We start from the raw sequence: 25,439 nt of genomic DNA on the forward strand, positions 1-25,439 counted from the left end.
AGGATTAAAAAAAAAAAATTTTTGGGGGCGCTGCCCCCAAACCACCAACTATCAAACCAGTTTTTTTTTCCTACACCCCTTTTTGCCCCCCCCCCCCCCCCCCCTCACATGAATCCTAGCTATGCCATTGCTCCTGCATATGCCCAGAGGGTTTCTCCGAGCCAGTGCAGCTAGGTCTCTGCGCCTGGGGCGGATTCTCCGAGCAAAAATAAAAAAACACAAACAAAGAGGGTTTTACCTCAGGGGTCGCGACAACGGTGGTGATGGTCGACGAAAACCGGATGAGGGGCCCAAATCCAAGGTAGCCGAAGAGAGGGATGGGGTGGCCGACGGAGAGCGGGAGGGGGCGATCGCCGATAGCCGAAGAGAGGGATGGGGTGGTCGATGGAGAGCGGGAGGGGGACACTCGCCGGTAGCCGGAGAGAGGAAGGTGTCGGTTGCCAGAGAGCGAACGAAAACCAGCACGGTGTGTGTGTGTGAGAGAGAGAGAGAGAGAGAAGCGGGTGAGAGTAAAAAAAAATTGATTTCGTGCCCTAGGGCATTTTACATCGACATTTAGCGACAGATGGGCAACAGAAATATTCCGTCGCTACTCCGTCGCTAAGTAGCATCGGCATTTAGCGACAGAATATTTTCGTCGCTAAGTAGCGACGGGAAAAATTTCGTCGCTAAGGGCGACTAGTTTTGCGGCGAAAACTCTTGTCGTTAATCCATCGCGACTTAGCGACGGAGTGGGCGACAAAAATATTTTCGTCGCTAATTTCATAAAAAATTCACAAGTTAGCGACGACCGGTCTTCTTTCGCTAATCCATCGCAACTTTGCGACGAAAAAAATCCATCGCAAAGTTCCATCGCTAACTAGCATTTTTCTTGTAGTGATAATGACTGATAAAAGAAAAAAAGAGGAAGTTAAAACAAATCGACACGATGTTTATTGGTAAACTATAAATCGATTTACACCTTGATATCAGTTTAAGTAATAGTTGCAAATCAAATTAACTGTAACAATTTGTACAACCACTAACATAAAGCGAAAAAGATTTGTCCTATCGCGATTTGCTTTTATGGGCTTTATCTATGTCAACGATATGTTATATAGTGATTTACACAATGACTGATAAAAGAGGAAAAGTTGAAGGAAAAATAAATCGACACGATGTTTATTGGTAAACTATAAATCGATTTACAACTTGATATCGGTTTAAGTAAGAGTTGCAAATCGATTTCACTGTAACGATTTGTACAACCACAGACATAAAGTAGAAAAGATTTGTCCTATCGCGATTTTGCTTTTACGGGCTTTGTCTATGTCAACGATATGTTATATAGCGATTTACACAATGACTAATAAAAGACGAAAAAGAGGAAGGAAAAACAAATCGACGCGTTGTTTATTGGTAAACTACAAATCGATTTACAACTTGATATTGGTTTAAGTAACAATTGCAAATTGATTTCACTGTAACGATTTGTATAGCCACGGACATAAAGCGGAAAAAATTTGTATCGTGATTTACACAATGACTGATAAAAGATGAAAAAGAGGAAGAAAAAATAAATCGACATGATATTTATTGATAAACTACAAATCTAGGTAACTTGATAAAAAAATTTGACTTACAACCAAAATTCTTTAAGTTTCATAGAATATTGATGTACAATATTTATAACTAGAGGTGTATATTCTCTAACTTTCTCAGCGTTAGCATATTTTGATGAATGTATTTTGGACATACAGAGGATAAGCTTCATAGTTTGCAAGCCTTGAAAAGTGTATTATTACCAAAATATATTTTGCAATGGGGATGAATTGGAAAGAATGGATCATCGAAGCACACCAATAATCAGTTAGATTTCATGACAGGGAAAGTTGTGGTAAGGCAGTAAATGTTTTACAAGCTATATTTGTTTAAATCCAAAACTTAAATGTTCAATTTCAGATGATGCCATTTGCTTCAGGAAGGTTGGTGTGATATTGTTGGATCCGTTGAAGATATTAAAGCCATGTTATTAAAGAGACAAGAGGTGCTGCCAAAAGCTTGGTGTGATATTCTTATTTTTTGCTACAGTGAAAAATTTTCATTGGAGAATGTAAATTGCGCCAACAAAGCCTTTACCAATGAGGTTGTTGTTGGCACGGCTACTGGTGCAACTTTTGTGCTAGTAAAAGTCTTTATTGGTGCAATCGTTGAGCTAGTAAAACTTGCATTTCTTTTAGTGAGACATCTTTGTTGATATAGAATGAGAGAAGAAATAGAGATACATACAACATAAGGTAAAATAAGGTTGGTGAATAGCAAGAGTTACACCAACGGAGCTAGTAAAACTTTACACCAACTTTTCTGCTTGTTTGGTAGGAGTTGTTAGTGCAGGTCACCTTGTGTTGGGACGTTGCAAACTCAAAACCCAATGGTATATTGTATAACTAGTGGGGTATGCTTAACCCCTGCTTGCCTACCAAAAACATAAATAAATAGCAAGAGTTGCCATCTTCATATACTTTCTATAAATTGCCTACGAAATCAGAAACCTTGAAGGATTTGGCAAGTACATCATCCTTGTAAAGCAAACCAAAATAATGAAAAAGAAAAAACTGGTAGATGTGGATTGCCTCCCTATTTTTCACGAATCTACAAGTTCTACTTTTCCAAACAAGTTAGATGGTGGTCTAGCCATTTCTTTCTGGTCAATATAGCGCATCCTGATGACATCGACGAGGACACGTTAAAGATGCATTAGGAAAAGATGTACCATGAGACATCAATGCGAAAGACAAGCTCATGCCAGGAGTGACGAGTCTGAAACTCGAATTTTTGAGTAATTAGTTATTTTGTTTTATTTCAAGCCATTGTATTTTTATTTTTATTTTTTTAGTTTGGTTTAGTTTCAATGGCCAATAGGATTTGTTTAGGCTATTGACGAGTGTATTGGGGATTTGTGGGTAGTTTTATTTCTTTCTTCAGTTATTTTGGCTAAAAAAATCAGCCAAGTTGGATCCAACCCGGGGTAGGTCTGGACCCAAATGCCGCAGGCTGGATCCAGCTAGGGGAACATTTATGGCCTCCCACTCGCTGGACTCAAGGGCCTGCTATTGTGCCTTGATTTGCAACGTGAAAAGAGAGAGAGAGAGAGAGAGAGAGAGATGTCTCTCTCCCTCTTCCTCTTTTTTCGCTCTTAAGAACCCCCTCACCACTGCGAAAGACGTTTTGCTGCTATTTTTCTTGAGAATCCCTTTGTGGAATGCCCATTGGAGAAGCACTGGAAGTGGAGTAGCCCTTCCGTACCTCTCAATCAGTGCCTCGCGTGGTTGCTGCCTCTTTCATGGACGCCGCCATCCGGGGAAATCGGCCAGCTGTGAGACCTCCGATCCAAACACGTGTTGAGTTCGTGCTAAGGATCCATGTATTGGCCAACGATCATCGCAGGAGCTAAGCGAACCCCTTTCCCCTTGGCCGACACCTCCCCTCTCTTTGAATTTTCTTCTTCCTTGTTTGTTGTTCGTGAATGTGTTAACTGATTGGACAGTCGCTACAAGAAAAACCATTTTTATTAGTGCATTACAGTGAAAACCTTTGCTGGTGCTAGAATGCGCCAGTAGTAGCGCCAGAAAAGATATAGCCGTTAATGTATTTTCTAGAGCAACTTTACACCGCCAGAAAACAATGTTTTTACTGGCGCAAATTTAAGCCAGCAAAAATGTAATACTGGCGCAGTTCTGTGTCAGTAAAGATCGTCCCAAAAGCAGAAGGATGTTTACTGGCGTAAAATTGCGCCAGTAAAGATCTTGTCCCCAAAACGGGAGGATGTTTACTGCCGCGTCAGCAAATATTTAATACTGGCGCAGTTTTGCGCCAATAAAGATCTTGTCCCCAAAACCGAATGATCTTTACTGGCGCAAATTTGTGCCAGCAAATATTTAATACTGGTGCAGTTCTAAGCCAGGAAGGATCTTGTCCTAGTTAAAACAACTTTTACTGGTGCAGTTGTTGCGCCAGTAAAAACATTAAATTTTTTTTAATTACATTTCCTGTTATAATACAAAAGAAATACATTAAGAAGACTTCACATTCCTCACAATACAAATCCAAGTTGAGAGCCCTCCAGCTTCGTGATGGACGGCAGCAGCTTGACATACGCAGCAATTTGCTTAGGGTAGAACAAGCAATATACAATACCATTTTGTAAAGAAAATTCTCCATCTTAACAAGGATGTACAGATCACATATCAACACAGAAAACTTACACATCATCTTCATTCAAACAACCATGCGCTAAGGACTATCTATTGAACCACTTTACAGACTGTCATAAAATGACAAACATACCCTCTTCATACATGATCCTTCTATCATTATTGGTATTTCTCTGCGTCTACAAATTCATGTGCTACTAAAACAAACAATCTTTACTGTAGTGGAACTTTCTGTATCGAAAATCACTCCTAGAGAGAGAGAGAGAGAGAGAAAAAGAGAGAGAGAGAGAGAGAGAGAGAGAGAGAGAGAGAGAGAGAGAGAGTCTCTATGGCATTTACATAAGGCTGCTCATCTTTCATGTGGAAGTCATCGTCAGTGCCTCATTGGTTGCCTACATTGATTGTATTGCCATATCCATCACTAACATAAACTTCAAATCTAGAAAGACAGAAGCCAAGTATGAAGCTTAGAGACATGGAATACCTGGGCTTTCCACTGCCTGATAAAAAGTTAGCTGGTCTACTTGGAGGAATCTGCAACCAAGATGTCAGGAATTTAGAAGTATGCAAAGAAATATAAGTAATCTGCAAAATCTAGGTTTGAGATTGATTGGCTAGTGAGTTGGTTTGACCGAAAACAAATCGGCCAGGCCACACATGGGGACAATCCACACACATGTTAAATGCCTGCAGTTCCCATGCCCTTCATACCTAGATATTAGATCCATTTTTGTGTAAAACTGTTCGAAGTTATCACTTGCTCCATGTGAACAGTTGGTTCCTCTAAAAGATTCCTTTGTTGGTGTTTTGTTAATAAAACAAAGGCCACTTGAAAACCTTGGGCAAACTAATTCCCATTTGGTTCTAAGATTGTAATTAACACTTTTATTAGGATAAATCGTGAACAAGAGGTGCCCCTCACATTCACCTGTCTCGTACACTGGTTTAAAAAATAATAGAGAGAGGTCACATAATCACCATGCCAAAATCTTTTCTTTTTACAGTATAGAGTGAGCTCGAATCACCTCAACAATGGGTGCACGACAGAGTGGGCACTTGCCTCCGCCTCTAACCAACACATTTGTACATTTTAAACATGTACACATGTGGCCACATCTGCAAGCAAAGAACCAAAATTGAGAAAAACAAATCCCCGTTGTCAATCCAAGTTGCAAAAGCAGTTGCTACATTCTAAAGGTTTAAAGAGAAGGCAGACCTGTACAACAGAGAATCAATATGATTATCGCAACAAACACAACACATCCCTTTTCGAACATTCCCTCACCTTGAGCCATCTACTGACGACTCTCCCCTTGACTCTGCAACAAAGATATATCAGGTATCTTGCTTTTCCATTGCTCAAGATTTGAACTACATGCAAGGGACAACCTCCATCCCAACAGTTTGGAAAAGAGTTGCTACATCAGTGTGGTTTAGTTTCATACTCCATAAGTATGTGGCATTTGTGCACAACTAGCACTTGCAAAACTGAACAAATGTGCCATTATGAATATATGAATTTCCTGTGGGAGTGTGACCCCTCCAAGGGGACCACCTATAGCTGCGCTTATACACACACACACACTTAAAAGAAGTCTTTAGTATGATTTATGTCCATGTAAGCAAAAATCTATATTTTGTTTCTTATTACTTATTTATTATGATTTTGAGAAACCTTTTTTTTTAAATCCAATCTACTGTATTTCTATTTTCAGTGTTTGATATGATTGTTTATCATATTGTTCACACAAATAATTATATTCATATGTTTTTTTAGTCAAATTTCTAAGCAAGCAAAAAAAGATCTGATCCTATTTTCTCAAAATTTCCCAATACTGCTCAATTTGAACCTTTTTGGTTTCTAATCTGATCCAACAATTACAACATCCAATGACCCAGGCAGCCATTCTCCGAAACAAAGAAAAATACAAGAAAATGTTTAACTTGGTGATTGAATACACTATTAACCAACCAACCATTGTCCATCTTTTACCATATATTCCAAAAAGATCTACCTTTTCAAAAAGTGCATATATCAAATATCCAAGCTTAAATATCAAATACTAGAAATTGAAATGTTGACTCACGTTCTGAAGGAATGATTGATCCATTCAGTTGACGACTTAATCCAACTGCATAATCACACGTCAATGATCTGTGATTAGTGATGATGAGAAACATGGTTCAGAAGTTAATACAAAAGAAAAATGTTGGTATTTCCAATATGCAGACATTAAACCAACAGAAACAACAAAATTTCAACTATATGGAAATACTAGACTAAAATGCAACAAAAAGAGCCCTCACCAGAGAAGGAAAAAGAAGAAACAAAAAGTGGAAAGGGCACATACGCATATCTCATTTTTCTGCTTTCATGAGGTACACCAACATAGTGATTCAACTGTCTACATCTACCCAATTTTACAAGCAGTAAAAGAGCTGATACATACCAGCAAAGGGAAGGAGAGCCCGTAAACACATTTTACAAGCAGTAAAAGAGACTTTTCTCCTATTAGCACAACTCTTTGCTTTTAATGTTTACAGGCTAACTCTACATCTGAATGTTATCAACACCAGTCCAGAAAGATATAGCAACAAAAATTTCCTCATAAAAAAGCTTCCATAAACATCTATTAGCAGAGAAGGCATGAAATCTAAGTCACTACAGGAACCTTCTTTAAGAACATTAAATCAGCGACAACAATTAGTAAGATTGAACAAATGTATAGTGTCTCCAAGTGTTTTTATTTTCTTAAGTCATCAAGGAAGCAAGTAATAAACAACCAAACATAAAACTTGCAGATTCTCCATTCATATCCCAACTACACATTAAGAAGAAAGGATGGGTTTGAAATTTAGGAAATTTGCATTTCATATTTTTGGTTTCCAGATACCTATCCAAATCTGAGATTATACTTGCTAGATCATAGTAGGGAGTCATTGTAACCAAATTCAACTTGTCGAGCCACCATGGCAATGCAAAATAATACGAAACAGCTCACAATAAATAACTATAACATGGGCTGCTCAAAAGTTGAAAAGCCACATACCCTTTCTTTGAGTTCAAGCCAGTTCCAACACCAGTACCACCCTGTGCAAACTGCTCCAAGCAGAACCCCAATTTGTTAGCAATACATGGGAAATCAAATCATAAAACCAAATAACAGAGGATACACACCTGATACATGCGTGGGAGAGTACCCATGACACGTCCAATTCCATACTTTACCTGTATTGAAAATAATATCTACTCTTAAATCAAGAATAAAAGACGGTTTCTAATTCTAAATGTTGAAAAGAAAACAAACACAAAACCCACTTGTGTAGAATAGCCACTGAACTCTTGACCAAGGGTTGATGGTGTTGCATCTTGTGTGTGAGTACATCCAATTTTACTGGTGCAGAACCTGAAAAAGGTTATCATTGCGGGATGGGCAGTCTACAGCTCCATCAGGCAACTGAGAGAGCTTGGGATTCATTTGATCCTACAAAAATTATATAAGTGCTTAAAATCATGCAAATATAGTTGTAGAAATAACATATCTTCAACAAAAATAGAACTAATTGTTTAATCATTAATCACTTGTTTCAGCATTATGATAATTTGAATCGGTGCTAGAGTGTGTCATAATGAAGAATTCAGCTCGTGAAGGCTCCACTCTATTCTCTTCAACCTACGCAAGTGTGAAAATAAGTTAATTATGATAACATAATAAGATGATCAGTCATGATAAAGGTAAAATGATGATGAAGTGAATAACATAATTACCTTCTCATGACGAAATCGTGCAAAGCTCTTCGATCCAGTAGTATGTGAAAACTTTTGCTAAGCACGATTAGCACTATTCATTGTACTTTGTACCTTCCACAGCAAAATATGATAACATAAATAACTATAAATACATAAACCATAAACTTTAACTTGTTTTTTAAGTAGATTTAATATCCATACCCTTGACCGATGAGAACCAAAATGTTTCGTAAGGGTGGACCACTGATAGTCTCAGGACGGTTGGCCTCACATTCTTCAGGTGTATTGTAGTGTTTATAGATTTTTCTCAGTTCACATCTATAATTTTTAAAACACCGTGCATATGAATTCATCACCCAACCTCTCGTGAAGTCAAGAATATCATAACTTTGCTGCAACAAATACAAATAAATTAATATTATATTCATCCTTAAATATTATACATAATCTAAGAAAATGTATTTTACATACCAACACAAGATGCTACATGTCATCCTTGTAACTCTGAGGTAGTTACTTCCAATTAACAAAATTAAGTGGCGCTCTTTTGGGATTTCTTGCCAATGTTTTAAAAAATGAAGTAAAAAACTATGTCTGCTGATCTATGGGCTGCCCAAGCTTATTTATTGAGACATGGTGTTTCATTCCTGAAGGAAAAATTGTTGTGGCAAGAGCACGAGTTGTAATTAATTAACTAAAACAAATGTTAGGCAATGGATAGACCAGAGTTACCAGTCGAGGAAGCGAGAAAGCGGGGGACCACTTAGAAGAAAATTATGAACCGTCTCGGAAGTGACATAGGAAGCGAACCGAAAGCATGGGGGAAGCGAAAAAATGAGGAAGCGAGGGGGAAGCGTGCTTCCCATAAATGGGAAGCGCACTTCCCAAAAAAGGGAGACGCTTCCCCATGCGTTTTGGAAGCGCGACGTTTCGCGCTTCCATAGCGCATATCGGGGAAGTGCGCTTTCCCATACACCTAGGCTCTTCCGTTAACTCTGGGATAGACAATAAAAAATTCAGTAAATTAAAAAGTACAACTCCATTACATGATACATTACTCATTTCAACATCACGGGAACTAGATCTTTGCATATTTCATGGACTAAAAGTCATCTATTGTCCATAAAACAGTAATAAATAATCACAAGTAACATGAAATAAGTACTCATAGGTTATATGATACATTACAATTGCATGCATGATGATGTGGGATATAACATGAAAATAATGCATTATCTTACATTATGTAAAACAATCATAAATAGTGATGAAGATAAAAGTTATGACTAAATTAGACCACCTACCTCTATTATCTTCATTTTCTTCTGTCAATGACTGGATCAGTGCAATGGTTGCATCGTCAATAAATATTCCAAGAATATCCGTCCTAACTCACAATACATCAACATCAATAGTTTCTAGAGTTTGAATGTTGTATGACTCATTTTCAATATAATTGTCACTAGTATCACCATGTAGGTTGATATCTTCATCAACTTGTTGTCTACTCATCTCAAAAAAACTCATCTCAAAAAAATCTCTAGGCCTTATCCTAATAACATTTTGTCACTTGTTCTGCCTGAGATGCAAATACAAAAGGTTCATCTTTCATGCATCTATATTTAGAATTCACAAGTGTGAAACCAAATCATCTTGTTTGATGCCCTTGATGTTAACATGATACAAACACACATCAATTTAGAGTTGGTCATATGCTCATGTGGTGCCCACTCACAGGTTGAGCATCAGTGAGGTATTTGGTCATGTATCTGTTAGTTTTGGATCTTGGATCCGACCCGCACCACATTCCAAGATCCATCTTGGGATGCGTGGGCGGTGGCATGTTTGTAATTTGTTTTTACTTCTTGTGTAAAGTCATATTATGTACAACACTTATAAATATTAAGTGAAAGAGGGAAAACCCTATTGCCGCCGACCCCTCTCTTCTCTCTTTACCTCATCTCTAACCCTTGCAGGTGAATATTTCTGACATGGTATCAGAGCACAGGCACGACGATCAATCATCTAGAAGGCCTCTAAAGACCAACACATGCTGCTAAAGAACGTGGGTTCATTTCTATCCCTTCTCCATTAATCCTCTTTCACGTCATTCCAGTTTTCCTTTTTGGTTCTTCTCATTTTAAATATTTTTGTACGCACGTCTTAACATTTTGTTTTTAGTCTGCCGAGTTTTTGTTTTCTCCCCAAAATATTTCTGATTCTTTCTCTTTTTCTGGTTCGCACGTTACTATTCTCTGTGTAACGTGTGTGCTGATATCCTTTTCAGCACACAGTGTAACGTGCGTGCTGATATCCTTTTCAGCACACAGCAGCATCGCTGTTTTATTTTCTCTGTGTAACGTGTGTGCTGGTATCATTTTCAGCACACAGCAGCATTGTTGCGTCCTTTTTTTGTGTGCAACGTGTGTGCTGGTATCATTTTCAGCACACAGCAGTATTGCTACTTTCCTCTTTCTCTAAAAAACGTGTGTGCTGATATTATTTTCAGCACACAGCATTGTTGTCTCTTCTTCAATACACTGTTAGAACAGTTTTGGCTTCTTATTCTTCATATAATCCATGGATTCCAAGTTGAACCCTAGTTTTCTTACTCATCTCATGACCCACAAGTTATCTCATGATAACTACTTACTTTAGAAACGTCAGATTGTGCCTTTTATTCACAGTCATGGTCTTTATGGTCATCTAGATGGGTGATTACCTGCCCCACCCACACATATCATGCAAGAAATAACAGGTGAAGATGGGAAGGTGAGTCAACTTCGAACCACCAATCCTGCTTATGACATATGGGTACAACGGGATCAGACATTAGTTGCTTACATAACTTCCACACTTTCTGATCGTGTTTTACAAACCATTTCTGATGATCAATTTGCTGCCGAGTTGTGGAATGGACTAGCTCATTCCTTTTCTCAGGTCTCTGAATCTCAGGCTTTGCAACTCAAGTGGCAATTCCAATCCATGCGAAAAGAAAACAAATCCATTACAGAGTTCATGGGGGATGTCAGGGTTATTACAGATCAGTTAGCTGCCATTGGAAGTCCTGTATCAGATAAGGACATGGTACAACAAGTATTAGGTAGCCTTGGACCTGAATATCGCATGTTTTGCACGACACTCCAGGTTGTCTCAGTTCTTCCATATTTTGATGATCTTCAATCTAAGCTTATGCAATATGAGGTCAGTTTAAATCAGGAACACGCGTCAGATGATACTCACCCTGTGATGATGGCACATATGCTTATTCAAACAGGAGCTTTATTTACTCCTCGTCCAAATGGAACAACTATAAACAAAGGAGGATTACTACCCACATCAGCTGGAGGAGGCCTTGGCTCAGGCAGTGTACCACGAGGGGGACGTGTTCCTACCTGTTTTCCATGCAACAAGCGGGGACATGTTAAAGCAAATTGCTGGTACAATCGTCAGAACCGGAACAAAACAGGGAGGCCAGGGCAGAGGACAACTCAGACGTTTGCACGTACTCCTCAGGGACAGGTTCTTTCACAGGACGTACAAAATATCCTTATGACTACTTTCAATCAGATGAACTTGCATCAAAATGATGATGGTATATGGTATATTGATTCAGGGGCAGCAGCACATGTTGCTTCTGATGTAGGTAAATTTTCTCACTTGACTTCTTACACTGGAAATGGCACTATAGTCATAGAAGATGGATCTCACCACCCCATATCTCACACTGGAAATGTCTCCCTTTCTTTGCCTGAATCTCAATTACCCTTGTCAAATGTCTTACTCACACCTGCTATTCAAAAGAATATTCTATCTGTGTCTAAATTAGTTGATGAAACAAATTCTTCCGTTGAATTTACTCCTTCTGTTTATCTTAAGGATCTTCACACCAAGAAGATGCTCGCTAAAGGTGAACGGCGCGGGAATATGTACGTCTTTGAAGAATCTTGTGTGCCTTTGAAGACGTCGCCTTTCGTAGTCGTGGCTTCTTCAGTTCCTTCCTTTCCAACATTTTTGAGTCGATCCACAGATCATAGTTCTTCATCTAGAGTCTTGAAACTTAATAAGCCAAACTTATGGCATCTTCGTTTGGGTCATTGTAGTCAAGTTTTTCTTCACAAGTTGTCTGCTAAAGGTCTAATACCTGCAGTCAGTTTAGAGTCAAAATGTCCAAGTTGTCATTTATGCAAAAGTCATGTACTTCCTTTTCATAGTATCGATAAAAGAGCAACAAAGCCTTTTGAGATTATATGCTCAGATGTTTGGGGTCCTGCGCCCACTGTCTCTCTTTCTGGATCTCTATACTATGTACTCTTTCTTGACTCTTACACTCGTTTTAGTTGGATTTACTTCATGAAAAACAAACATGAAGTTTTCAAGTTGTTCAAACAGTTTCATGCACTAGTTCAAAACCAATTCAATACCAATGTTGTATATTTCCAGTGTGATGGGGGGGGGGGGAGAATACATATCCCATGATTTTAGTGAATATTTGAAGGAGCATGGCATTACACGTAACATTTCTTGCCCTCATACCCCTCAACAAAATGGAGTAACTGAGAGAAAACACAGGCATATTGTTGAGACAACCTTGAGCATGATGCACACTGTGGGTATTCCCTTCTCTCTTTGGACTGAGGCTTTCCATACAACTGTTTACGTTATCAACAGGTTGCCCATGACCATCATTGAAGATAATTCTCCATATTTTGTTCTTTATAATTGGCATCCATCATATGAAGAATTACATCCTTTTGGTTGTGTATGTTATGTTCACATTGATCATTCATTGAGAAATAAGTTTCAAGACAGAGTTGTACAGTGTAAGTTTCTTGGGTATGCAGATGACTATAAGGGATACAGGTGTTATGATCCTCATACAAGCAAAATTCAGGTATCTAGAAATGTTTGTTTTTTATGATGAAAATTTTGACACTCTGGATTCATCTTCCACAGATACACAGGACAGATATGATCCTTGGCTCAGTGACTCACTTTTATATGACTCGTTGCCCTACGAGGATTCATCTTCATTGACCGATAATGAACCCTATACTTTCGATGTGGAACTGCATATGGAAGAAATTCCTCCTACAACATCCTCACGTTTTTCTGGTCTTGTTTATTCTCGTAGAGCTCATCCAGTCAATGATGAGACTTCTCTACGACGTTCCACTCGGATTAGACATCCTATAGATCACTGGGTAAGTTATAACAATTTCTCTTTGGATTTTCAAACATTTCTAACCAGAGTGTCCAAAGAAACAGAACCTTCCTCTTTTCATGATGTTGTACATTCCTGTGCCTGGGTAGAGGCGATGAATGAGGAAATGGAAGCATTGCATGAATGCAATACATGGGAAATTGTACCAAGGCCAGATAACAAGAATGCTGTAGGATCCAAATGGGTGTACAAGATCAAGCACAAACCGGATGGTAGTGTTGAGCGCTATAAAGCTCGTTTGGTCGCACGAGGCTTCACACAACAGTATGGGCAGGACTACGATGAAACATTCAGCCCAGTAGTAAAATTGGGCATCGTCAGGATTATCATTGCATTAGCATTACAACATGGATGGTCACTCAGTCAACTTGATGTTAAAAATGCCTTTTTGCATGGTGAACTAAAGGAAGAAGTTTACATGGAGCAGCCACCTGGTTATAGTATGCATGATTCATCCAATTGGGTATGTAAACTTCGACGCTCTCTTTATGGCTTGAAACAAGCTTCTCGATCTTGGTTTGAGAGTTTTTCCACGGAGATCTAGCACCATGGGTTCACTAAAAGTGTTCTAGATCATTCAGTGTTCATATTCAAAAGTGATTCAGCTATTGTTTGGGTGCTTATATATGTTGATGACATCATTATTACCGGGAGTGATGAGGGTCACATATCTTGGGTTAAGTCTATGCTGATGGCTAAATTCAAGATGAAAGACTTGGGTCCCTTGCGATATTTTTTGGGTGTGGAAGTTGATAGTCGACATGAGACTATTACATTGAGCCAACATAAGTACACCATTGATATTTTACTTGCTACAGGGATGGAGAATTATAAACCAATTAGCACACCTTGCCTTCTAAATCATAAGCTAAGTGCTAAAGAAGGCACTACTTATCATGATCCTACTTTGTATCGTCGAGTTGTAGGGATGTTACAATACTTAACATTCACTAGGCCTGACATAGCATACTCTCTCAATCAGGCTTCACAGTTTATGCATGCTCTTACAGATGTACATATGGAAGGAGTAAAAAGGATCCTTCGGTATTTAAAGGGTACGATTGGAGATGGCTTGATGTACACCAAGGACACAGCTTATATGTCAGGGCATCGACTATTCACCTACACAGACACGGACTGGGCGGGTGATCCTGACGAGCGAAGATCAGTTTCGGGGTATTGCATTCTTATCGGCAATAATATTGTAACATGGAGTAGCAAGAAGCAAAAGGCAGTGGCGCGATCAAGTACTGAAGCAGAATATCGTGCAATGGCAGCAGGAACAGCCGATGTTACATGGGTGAGACATCTACTGCAGGAATTACAAGAACCAATCTCGTCCTCTATGCTTCTTTGCGATAATTAGAGTGCTATTAACATTGCCTTCAATCCCATCCTTCATTGTCGTACGAAGCATATCGAGATCGATCAACATTTTGTTAGGCAAAAGGTGGAAGAAAAAAAAATTGAACCTGCATATGTTCGGTCAGATATGCAAGTTGTTGACATCTTTACCAAGGGATTATCCACTCATCAGTTTCGGGCACTCAAAGGCAAGTTGAGCATGATCAAAGACCATACTCAACTTGAGGGAGGCTGTTAGTTTTGGATCTTGGATCTGACCCGCACCACATTCTAAGATCCATCTTGGGATGCATGGGCGGTGGCATGTTTGTAATTTGTTTTTACTTCTTGTGTAAAGTCATACTATGTACAACACTTATAAATATTAAGTGAAAGAGGGAAAACCCTATTGCCGCCGACCCCTCTCTTCTCTCTTTACCTCATCTCTAACCCTTGCAGGTGAATATTTCTGACAGTATCAAGTTCTAATAGGCCAGGCATGGGGCCAGATCATGTGGCACTGTTATCGTCGCAAAATTTTTCCATCTTCCCTTCCCTGCGGGAGAGAGAGGAAAACGCTTTCGCGAGTCAAACTTGACCAGAGTTTTTGAAAATTGTTTTGAAATACTCGCCTCCATTTTGAAAATAGCGGGAAAATCCATGGTATGGGGCTCGACCTGTCGGTACGAGGTTCGACCGTTCCTGCCGCCTTTAACAGGGGTAATCGAACCAAGGACAAAAAATGTGCTTGACTTAGCTAAATTATTCTATCCTAAATGCACAGAGAATTCAGGCATGTGCTATGAAATTTTGTAAAATGCAAGTTGGAAAACATGATGTATGCTTAGAAAATGTTTTGGAGTTGAAAGATATTTCTCAGAAAAAAGATGAAAATCAGTCTCTCAAAAAATTCTGATGAAAAGGATTTGAAATCTCGAGAAAGTTCATAAAGATTTGGAAAATCATGAATGGATGAAAATACTGGGAAAATGGAAAGAATTTTTGAGAAAAGATGAACATTTGAAGAGAAATTGCTAGTCAGGAGAACTCTAGCTTTGAAAAGTTTCTCAGGAAAATGATTGAAATTCATTGGAAAACTCGTTGGAGAAGGAAAATCAAAACTCGGGAAACTGAAATCCTGAGAATATTAGCCTTGAAATATTTGAAAATCGATTTTGATTCTTGAGAAAGATGAGAAACTCCTTTTGAAAATGAATCTTAAGAAAATAACAATTTCCAGGGAAAATCATGGAAAAACTTGACTTGGAAAATCCAATTTTGAAAATTTTAGAAGTTTCTTGAGAAATTGATTTCCTTGGAATGAAATTTTCTCGAGAGAAGATTTGAAAAAGGAAGATGATGCCATGATGCAGATGATTTGAATGGATGAATGTCTTTTGGAGAAAACATCTTTTCAGGAGAATATGCAATTTTAGGATTAAACTAAGTAGAATTATCACATATTCCGACTATGGTCGTAAATATGTTTATAATTTACTTAGTCAATTCTAAAATATTTTGTAAAACCTTGAAGATATACAGTGAAATTTTGGAAGATAGCCTAAGAGTGTAGGCTCAATGTGACTAGTAGAAAGATGTTGAATCTGGGTCTCGTCCATATCCCGACTAGGGCCGTAAATATGGACTCCACCGAGTTCATCAACTCCCTAAGAGTTGGTGCACGTGCCATTCGTGTACATCCATAGTGATTTTGAAATAAAATGCATGAATCATATAATCAGGATATTGCATAAATTCAAACTGTATGATATGCATCCTAATATAGGCGGTAAAAGTAAATATTATTCCAAACTTGATTATTACATCTTTGTCATAAAGCAAAATAAATGAAATAAAAAAAATACAGCGTTAAAAGAATCAGCATCCTCCAGATTTTCCTGCAAAAGTGAGTTAGTACAAGAAATGGAAGTACAAGATATACAAGGAAATATATATACATATATATTTATATATATATTTACATAAAGATATATATACATACATATATGTTTCTATAATTGCAAATCTATAAAAGGATTCAATTTTCACCTATGTTGTACAAGTGAGATACATGCTAGAATATGGATGACTAGAAACAGGAGGATATACTATGGAATGCCATAATATACAATAATGTTTGAATCAATGAAACAGATACACATGTGAAAATTAATAATATCTACAAATAATGGGGGTAACACGCAAGCAATAAGCAAAGTATATGTATGATAAGGGATGATTGATGTATGTGGGACATATCTATACAGTAGGTGACATAGTAATATATCATATCCATGTGCTATCTATAACACAACAGGTACATAGAACAAGCTGAAGCTCTTATTTGGTTAAAAAAAAAGAAAACAGCAGGGCAGTAGCAAATGATGATGAGAATAAAAAAAATGGCCCCATCAATAACAGTAATAACAATCACAATGACAAAACAAATGATAACCCATTCTGCTATAACAATTATATAACAATAGTAATAATCTCTCCTCAAGAAAAACAAGAGTAATAACAAACACAACAACAAGAAAACCAATTGTAGCTCATTCTGCTGTAGCAGTTTTATTTTTACCAAGAATTGGCTTGTTCTTGTCTAGCATCATTGTATCAGGATTGGTTCATGAACAGCTAGCTCACTAACATGACAAGGACTGTTGATGATGACAACAATCATAGTAATAACCACAATAATAAAAAGTGGGGGTGTATTTTCATATAACTGACAAAATACTACCGAAAGCCCTGCAGGATGAAGGAGAGATTATATTAAAAGATGGGTAAAGATGGGTAAAGGCACGATTTACACAAACAGCATCTGAGGACACATTAAGCTTTGTCAAATATTTCACACATATATATATTGACAAAGAACCAATATATGTACAGAAACAATCCAAACATATTAAAAAAAATTGGTTTTATCCAAAGTATCTATCATTCAAACAAATAAACAGACCAGTAATCATGATCACTTAGAACCAGGCGGCTGGAGACATGCAATTTCCAAATTTGATATTTTACACAACAAACGTCACAGTTTTGAATCTTGACGGGACTATCGACCAGCAACATGAGATAGTGTGGGCAATTCGGGTGACCTTGAGCTAATATCCAATATAAAGAATGTAATAACCGATTATACCTGTCACCTCAACAAAGAAACTCCATGCAAAAGTTACACATTCAGTTGATCAAAGCTTTTAAATTAATCACAAACCAATGTCAAAACATCCTGAATAATTAGATAAGAGAAGAGAAAAGGGGCTAATAATATCATAATAAAATGTAACAGGAAAATTTACACAGGCTCACCTACACAGGTTTGCCAATTATCAATGAATAAGAAATCAAATTTACTAGGTGCTAAAACGAACAGCTGTAGGGAATGGGCTTCACAATAAGGCAAGACGCCTGCCATGGAAGAGCCCAAGATGCAACTGTGAGTGAACTTAAGTAACAGAAAATAACACAGGTAGCATGCTGACAATGTACAGTGATGAAACCTACTATCTACCACAGAGTATACAGACAGCTGATGGGGTAAGAATGTAAGAAGGAGAGCAAATGGATAATCTACAATGAAAGAATATAAAATGCAATGCCAACTATCTGAGTGCTTATCGCCTGTAGCCTTTTGGGGCTGATGGGAGTTTTCTTGCAATCACGATTTAGTTTACATATAATAATCAACTGATAGTGCGCAAATCAAAACAGAATCATGTGAATAATGTGAGCAATGCTTTGTGATAGACAACTGGCCATATGTCCGGTCAAATGTGAACTTCTGAAAGCAGCCTACACAATGCTAAAATATATAGACGTCAACAATGATTATTGCAATAGGTAATGAGATATCATAAAGAAAATTCAGGATTAGTGTTGAATTTGGATGTAATGCCTTGGTTAAGGGCATCATTTACTGTACGATAAATCCTCTCGGATATCGATTATGCAGTTTTGCAACAGACTGGTCAAACTACTACATCTGAGAATTCTGTAAATGCAACGAGGCTAGGAAATGTCCCTGTTAATGGTAAAATCCAAAAAATAAGACAAAGAAAATATCAGAAGATGCTAGGACCAGAGGGCAAGGCTACTTAAAATTTTATTCCCTGCACATACAGGGACTGACTAAAATGACACTTTTAATTTTTTTTTTTTGTAACCTTTCCGAAATGCAGCATGAGATGACCCATAGGGGAGCAGGAAAAACCTGGAATAATAAAAAGAAATGACACCCGAAAGGGGGTCTGTGACCCTGAAATAGTTCATAAAAAAAAAACAGATGTTATGAGAAAAATCTATTTTTTAGAGAGATCGGTGATGCTATGGTGGAGCATCGTCGATCTTCAACGTATGCAGCAACCCAGAAAGTAAATATCATCCTCTAAAACGATGGATTTACCGTATGCATGAAACAAATAGAATGACTAATTTAACAGAAACACAAATATAGCAGAGGTTTCCCACCTATTCACCCAGACTGAATGTTCTCCGAATGCGGGTCCCTGACGATATCTTGCTTGATGATGAGCAGACTCGATGGATTTCGAGAATGGCAGTAAGCCTCCGGCAAGTGCTTCTAGCTCGATAGACCCTCCTGGGTTATTAGGTTGAAGAGTGACATCCGTGAGGGGAAAAGGGGAGTTGTGCTAGAGAAAGGGGAAAGAGGGGAAGTAAAGGTGGTTCAAGAGATAGGGGAGTTGGAGTCGTGGGTCTTCTCTTGCTGGAAAGAAGGAATAAAGGTAGATTAGGGAAGAAGAAAGGGGTTTGAGAGATGAGAGAGCTGGGTACTCCGAATCGGGGGTCGGTCTCCTGCTAGCCGAGAGGAGAAGAGGCGGAAAAGGGGGGATGGAGAGATAGGGAAAAATCACAGATCCCTTCTGTGTTGGCCCCTGTGGGTCTTTTAATGACTAGCCATCAGATCTTCCACCAAATCCGAGCCTTTCCTCCCTTTTCGACCAATTTTGATAACTTTTTAAAATGAATTTTTGAAATATTTTGAAATGTTTGCCGTTTTGATTGGGGGACAACTCCTTTTCAAGAGGAATTTTGAAAAACTTAGGTAAAAATGGGATTTTGGGTAGGGTTTCACGATGGCTCCATTTGGGGCTGAAAAGTAAATAAAAAATGATTAAAAATGGATTTTGTTTTCTTTTTCTTTTTCTTTTTTTTTAAGGTGGTGCCACCTCAACTCGATTTGAAAGCCTTTTTTAAAGTAAAAAAAAATGTTTTTCTTGGCAAGGAGCTTTAGTGAGGCGCCACCTATGTGTGGGCCCACTAATTATTTTATTAAAATAACTAAATTTGAAAATTAAATTAAAGAAAGAGTTTTATAAATTGGTGCCACCTCGGGGTGGGCACTGTTTTGGAAATGAGAGAAATATTTGAGAATTTGAGTGTGACACCACCTCAAGGCGGGTCCCATGTCATTTATTTGGAATAAAATCAAAATAAATTCTTTTTGGGATTTTATAATAGTAGGCTAGTTAGAAAATACGAAGTAAAAATGGGCTTGGTTTCAAAAACTAAAAAAAAATGGTCCTTCAGGGCAAAATAAAAGATGCAGAGGTTTTATAAAGAAGTTCAAAGCCCTTTTGCGAAAATTTGAAATAAAGTCTTCTAAATTTAAAGTTGCATCCCCTTCTTTCCAACTGACGAAATTTTAAAATCAATATCAAAACTATCCAGATTGTTTTCTTGAGAAAACTTTTGTAATTCGGAGTCCAGGGGGTAAAATGGGAAGAATTGGCAATTTTGAAGACCCAGGGTTTTGAAATCAATTTTAAAAAAAGGGTTAAAACTTGAATCTGGATTAAGGATTTTGAAATCGAGAGTTCTGGACCTCGAAATGACATGTTGTGCAGTGAAATGATATGAAATGCTCATGCGATGATATGCAAAGGCATGTCCTATGAAATGCCACTCTAAATTTAGGAAACTCTGACTTCTTGTCAAGCATGGGATTTTGAAAATCTTGCAGTTTGAAGATATTTTTGAGCCTAAATATAAAATTTTTGAGACTCAGGAATGAGATTTTGAACTTTCTGCAAAGTCTAAACCCATAAATTGACCATTTTGCCCTTCAGTGATCTCGGAGAATCGAGATGTGATGATTTATGGAGATGTCAGGAAGGTGAGTGAAAATTTGGGGTGTTTACAGGCACCTAGCTGATGATTAGGATGTTAACATACCAAATATGGAACAAACGCTAAGATAGATCGCAGTTGTTGTTGATACAGCTCTCTACACAACATTTTTTAATTTTAGGTGAATAGAAAGAATCTACAGCTTAAACTAGTATAATTGCATAATAGGTCTATAAAATATAGCAACAATATCACATTTCTATTTTCCAAGTTGGAAGTAACAGCTCTCTACAGAACATGTTTTAATTTTACGTTGATGCCATTAGGTATGTAAAACCATTAGCATCAAGAAATGTAGGAATATGATGAAATTGCACAATTAACTTCACAAAGTAAAGAGCAAGAATATTACCCACCAAGAACAAAGTAATTGCATTTTTTCCTTGAGTTATATAATGGGCACTTATTTTTCACATTAAGGCAAACTTATTACTGAGTTCTATTGTAATAGTCTAATAGACAAGCAGATGACATGCATAAATATCTACTTCGGAGGCATTTAACATTTTCACATTTTCAATTAAGAGGATAAACAGTGATAGGCCATATTGAAGGCCTTGTGCTGCAGGAATACCTTGATTGCCTTCATTGTTTGTGGACCCGTCTTTTTCTTTTATGTGAGGACAAGCATTAAGACCTTTCCAAGAATCCCTGGAGTTTGATTGCCGGAGTTAAGGATTGGTGTGACCAAGAACTGACCCAGTACCTAGGGTGCACATGCTGTGTACTGGCATAATAGACAAGTAGATGACATGCATAAATATCTACTTTTAAATCAGACCAGGTCACGGCTAAGCCCACAAGGGTAATGTCATAACCCATTGGCATGTTGGGCCTGGCCATTTTGGGTCAGATTCTGAACATCTCAACGCCCAACATTTTAGCATGATGGATCAATGAGGTCTCTCTCTCTCTCTATATATATATATATGTGTGTGTGTGTGTGTGTGTGTGTGTGTAATTCTTTGCCATTGCTTGGATTACAATCATAGCTTTCTCTTGCCTTGGCATGCTCTGAACATTGATTAGCTGAGAATGCCTATCCATTAGGAACTCTCATAGATCTTAAGTAGTAAAGGAAAAATTCCAACTCCTGTCTTGGTTTGGGCTCATCTTCCTCAAAGGCCCCTCCAGAAGAGTGACAAACCATTGAACCACGACCTAAAATTATGATCACTAATTTCAAACCTAAAAAACTAAATCAAAATCCTAAAAATAAGGCATGTATACTCAGCATAAAAAAGTCTTACATAAACCCTAAGGCTCATGCTTGAGTGAACACAATTCCAAACCTATAATTAGATACAAGTTAAACCCAACAAGCACAAGTTTATATATAACACCACTTTAAGTTTTACAACATGCAACAACCGCTATCAAAACAGAAGAACTTGGGAAAAAATGATCTATCTCATTTCCTTCACATGACATCATGGAAATCCAACTATACAATATTCCCTATTCTGCAAAACTTGGCACACCATAAAAAAAATTCTGGAAAACTTCACACACGCACAGTCTCTCTCTCTCTCTCTCTCTCTCTCTCTCTCTCTCTCTCTCTCTCTATATATATATATATATATATATGTGTGTGTGTGTGTGTGTGTGTGTGCCCTTTTACTAAATGGGTACAAAAAAAATCCTAACTAAATGGGTACATAAAAAATCCCTAGAAAATACATTTCATATATCTCTTGATAAAAGAGACATTTTAAGATCTCATTGATTCAAGTGGCTTTGTAACACTTGAGATTTTCTTCTGAAATTACTGTGGTTCACAGCTCATTCAACAAATTCATTCATGTTTTAAACACGTGAAACTTAGGGCACGGTTGGATCATTCTGATTTACTTTCTCATTTGAATAAGAAAGTGAATCTGATTTGTATAAGCAGCAGAACATAAAAAGTTGAGCTGCAAGAAAGTGAATCTCATTTGCCTTTGCAAATGAGAGTCACTTTCTAATTTGCTTGAGATTCAAAATCACGAGACCCCATGTGATTCTGAATCATGTTTTTTGAAAGGAGCAGCCGAACGTACTCTTAGTCTATCACTTTACGCATTTCATCTTGTCATGACAGACACGATAGGATCAGAACGGTCACGCAACAAATTATATATGCATCTCGCGAACTATCAAACTTCACGATATATGCTCACACCAGAGAACAAAGATCTTAGGATTTGGGGGAAAGAAAAGGAAAAGAATAGTTTTCCTTCCGAGATGAAGAAACTAGACAAAAAAAGGGAACTGTTTCATTCCTTACACTGCATCCACAGAACCTTAAACTAGTGCGTGTGATTCACCATACAAAGCATGGATTCTGAAACAAATGCACTTCGAGAACAAGAGATTTAGAGCTTCCAACCAAACAAATAAGATCCACCGAAAACAATCAACCAGGAAATGAGAATAAGAAATAAAACCACGAGACTGAAGGTGTTCCGTTGAAAATAACAAGATCATAATGGACAAGAAGAGGGGGAGGAGCATTACCTGTATGAAGAAACCCTCCAGATCGCAGGGGCGAGAAGGAGAGGTTGTGCCGCCGAAAACCTCCAAACGAGGAAGGGGCTCGACGACGAGGATGCAACAACGGGGAGGTGGCACGCTGGAGGCAATGGCTGCTCAGGAGGAGGAGATGCTTGACGCGAGAGGGGAAACCCTGGCTGCTGCTCACCCAACGAGGTTGGGGTTTGGGTAAAAGGAAGAAATGAAAAAAACGAGGGAGAAAAATGTTTTCCCCTCCCACGAAAACATTTTGGTATTTACTGGCACAAGCTGGATCTGCGCCAGAAAAACCAAGTTTTTACTGGCTTTGTATTTTCTGCGTCAGAAAAACCAACTTTACTGGCTCTACCGCCCGGGTGTACCAGTAAAACCTAAATTTCTTGTAGTGAGTTTTTACTTATTCTGTTAGGATTGAATCAATCGATTACCTTTGTGCCTAGATTTCATTTTCTTAGAAATTATTGTTTAGGAAAAAAAACTATATTCAGTTATCTTTTTGAGTTGCATTGGACTGATTATGCATATGACAATGAACTGAACTGTGATGTTCTAAATCTGATTTTATATTGAAAATGTTCTTATCTTTATTTGGAATTGAATATATATATATATATATTCCACAAATTTTTTGTGTTAAAGAAATTCTAAGATACCCTTACCAAAATCCTGTTTTTGAGGCGCTCACCAAGTGTTCGAGTAAACGCCTCAAAGAGCAAGAATGCTTTAAATAAAGCTGAATTTTCTGCTGCATCTTTATAATATCATTTTGGGTGCCTGAATGGCATCCCAAAGTTCAGCCATACTGATTTTCTTTTGACTTTTGCCTTTTCTAGGTGTTTATTGTTTGGCGACTTTCCCACCCCATTTGTCCGATTAGGCATCGTCAATTTCTCTCTAATTACCACTTTTAAAACACCCTAAAGACTGTGTCCTATTTATGAACTTTGATTCTTGCCTTGTCATGTGTGAGTATTTGTGTGTATTTAGGGTAGCGTGATTGAGATGAAAATTACGCTAAGAACCGCGATTTTCAACAAACGTTGAATGCTGCGGATGATGTTCTGCGCATCCGCCGCGTTCTTATAAGTATGTTATTTTTGTTCCACCTTCCCCCCTATTACAAAAATAACAGGAATGAAAGGAACGAAAATTTCTCGACGGGCGCACTGAACCATCTCGCACGCCCGACAGTCTCTCTCGGAGCTCCTCTCTCTATCAAAACCCACTCTCTGAACCTCCATTCCCCCTTTTCGACCCCGTTCCCCTCCGGCGACGATCGCTCGACCCATTTTCTCTTGTGAACACCTCAAATTTTTCCAAAAATCCAAAAAATCCCTTTTTGCCCCTGAGTCCCTTTCTTTGAATAAATCGACTCAATTTTTAATCAAATTTCTTTTTATTTCTCGGATTCACTAAAATCCAGATCCAATTTTTCTTTCTGACCTAATTTCTCATCCAAATCAGATATCTGGATCCAATTCTGATCACGGATCTCTTATTCTTCAAAAAATCAAAAAAATCAATTTGTAGTACTTCCTCGGGTATTTTATCTGAATCCAATCTCAATTAGGGATCCAAAATTCATATTTTCTCAAAATCTTGGATCCAAATCTATTTTGGGGGTCATTTTCTGAAATAAATCATGTAATTTTCACAAAAACCTTATTTTAGAAAAACTTGCAATTTCAAAACCAATATCTTATAAAAAAACTTTCAAAAACCTCATTTTGGATCCCATTTTTTCTAAAAAAACCCATATTTTCCTCATATCTTTAGAATTTTTATCAAAAAGAATATAAAAAAAAAATATGAAAAATATAGCTTCCTACACCATTTTTAGAAAAACTTGTAGATAGGCCTTCTTTCTGAAAAAATTTCGTAACTAAACCTCTTTTGAGAAAACCTTATAAACAAACCCTCTTGTCGAAAGTTTAAAACTTGGAGGACCCAAGTTGAAAATCCTAACGGCCTTCCGTTGCGAGAGAAGCCGCATAGACCTTCCTCTCTCTCTCTCTCTCTCTCTCTCTCTCTCTCTCTCTCTCTCTCTCTCTCTCAAGCTCTCCTGATCTCTTTCGATCCTTCCCTTTCTACCTATAAGAAGTGGCATCCAAGCCTCCTCTCCTTCACCGCTTCTCCACCCCAGCACCCCTCTTCTTCACCACGACCGCCTTCACCCCTCCATCCTTCTGACTTCCGGATTCTCCTTTCTCACGTATTTGCTTCTCCTCTCCTCTCAATCCCCCCTCCTTCAGCAATA

Source organism: Nuphar pumila, chromosome 3 (genome assembly GCF_984573655.1).
Source record: "Nuphar pumila chromosome 3, dmNupPumi1.hap1.1, whole genome shotgun sequence".
NCBI classification, from domain to species: Eukaryota; Viridiplantae; Streptophyta; class Magnoliopsida; order Nymphaeales; family Nymphaeaceae; genus Nuphar; species Nuphar pumila.